Source organism: Triticum dicoccoides, chromosome 7B (assembly GCF_002162155.2).
Source record: "Triticum dicoccoides isolate Atlit2015 ecotype Zavitan chromosome 7B, WEW_v2.0, whole genome shotgun sequence".
Taxonomy (NCBI): domain Eukaryota; kingdom Viridiplantae; phylum Streptophyta; class Magnoliopsida; order Poales; family Poaceae; genus Triticum; species Triticum dicoccoides.
In genome coordinates, this window is record NC_041393.1 from 539,864,371 (window position 1) to 539,866,705 (window position 2,335).

Below are 2,335 nucleotides of genomic sequence, written 5' to 3' on the forward strand. Positions count from 1 at the left end.
GGGGGGAGACGCCGATGGGATGGAGGAGGGAGGGGGCGATGGCGGCGGGATGGAGAAGCGAGGGTTTGTAGGAGGGAGCTAGGGAGGGAGGGGGCGACGGCGGCAGCATCTGGCGGCAATGCGACGGCGACAGACGACAGGGTGTGGGGGGAGAGTGAGTGGAGTGGAAAGGGGAGAGTGAGGTGCAGCCGGGCCAGGCGGAGAAGATAGGATGGCTTTAGCAGTAGCGCTCTTTAGGGCAAAGCGCTACTTCTAAGCTCAATAGCAGTAGCGCGTTTACTAAACAGGCACTACTGCTATAACTAGTTTGGCGGCAAGGTCGTGGCAATTATATAGTAGTGTTGTTTACTACTGACGGGCTACTACTATGTGTATATCAGTAGCACGTTTTGTTGACGCGCGCTACTCCTAAGTAGCAGTAGCGACTTATTTTAAACTGCGCTGATGGTAAGACTCTGTGTATAAGGTTTTCCCTAGTAGTGTAAGGCAGGAAATGCCCTAACATGCATGCATTCCAAGCTTTGGAGGCCTTAAGGCCCAATATGAGGACAAGACATTCACCCTCACCCATTGTTGGACGATCATTTGTGATTGCCCTAAGCTCAAGGAGCAATATGCCATCCTAAAGAAGAATGGAGGGCCGACGATGGTCGTTGAGCATGGTGAAGGTGTGAAACGGCCAAGGGGAACTCCAAGGTGGATGACAAGCATGATGCGGTGACACTCGCCTTGGAAGAAATTATGAAGGGGTTCATGAACCAAAAGGAAGTGAGAGAGGAGAGGAAACGCCAAGAGAAGGAGGAGCAAATGAATGCCTACATTAAGATACAAAAGAAGAAGCTCGAGATCGAGGAGAACATCCAAAAGAAGAAGGTTGAGGTCGAGGCGAGCATTGCGAATACAAAAGCAAATGAGGTGAAGCTCGCTCTAATGGCGAAGAAAGTGGGGATCATGATGGTTAACTTTTTTCAAGGAGGGTGACCCCCAGCCTCTGCATCAGGGCGATGCATATTGCCATTTTATTAATTATTCATCACGACCTTACAAAGAAATACATCAGTAAGTCTGAAGCCACCGTCTTTGGCAATAACAGTCGTTGTACCTATCAAATGATGAAGGGGGTGCACATGATAGGGGCCGCCTGCCCTGACCTCACACCAACGCCGAACAAAAAAAGTGAAGGCCCTAACCAAGCCGTCCAACGGTGGGCCGGGGGCACAAACCGCCAAACCGGTCTAGTGTACTCTCAGCGGGCATCGCATGCGCACGCTCCACAGGCCGCCGCCACCATCTTCCACTGACCCCTATTCAGAACTATTATCAATGTATTGACCTTGTCAGGCATGCCGTCGATGTCGCCACCACGACGCCAGACAACGCCATCTCCCTATGCGTGTCGAACGTCCAGCATGCATCGCTGAGACCCGACTGTGTCACGTCGCCAAGACTCCACGTCATCAATGCGTCACAAGCAACGTCGCTCCACCACTGAAACCGTCCACTGGTGCCTCGAGCCGATGAACATCTTCAAGAATGGCGTCCCCATGGGAGGAACAACTCAGTGTCGCCATCATCTGATCAAGTGATCAAGGGATTCCCCTATAGGTAGCTAAAGGAAGTGTGAGCATCACCTCGATGATGCCTTCAAGAAGGAAATGACGCCATGGGTGTCGCCATCACCGGCTCCGGCCACTGGCCGAAGATAAGGTCTTCATCGGGATGTGCCGCACTAGATTCCAACCGACATCCTGTGCACCGGCCAAGCTACCTTCAAAGCTCCAGATCTAGCCGCCCAGATTCGGCGACTACCAACAACAACACTGCCACCACCGGATCCTGACCTCTTCGACCACTACCGGCGAATACCACCACTGGAGCCTGGCGGCTGGCTGCCACCCCAGCTCGCCAAACCGTGAGAGACACTGGGAAGGATCCCGGTCCTGCTCGTCACTGGTATCGATCCGAACAAACCGGAGCCAAAGCCACCAGATCGCTGGTACAACTCTGCCTTGGACATGGGCACCACAACACCATGTTGCCGAGGGCTGCCTGGGCTTCACCCGTCACCGCCGACCAAGGCCGCCACCTCGGGATCTAGGCTGGATGTCGTTGCCACCACCAGCCATGCCCGACCACACCCATGTACCTCCGGCCGAACCCCACCAACAACAGACCAAGTGTCCTCGAGGAAAACGGTTTCGTTCGCGAAGAGGCAAGGGAGAGGCTCAAACTAGATGGATGAACTATGGCCGAGAGCATGATCATTACTGACATGTGTGCCGACATGAACTACAGCCAAGATGCATGAACTATGGCATTTTTTGTGCGCTGGCAA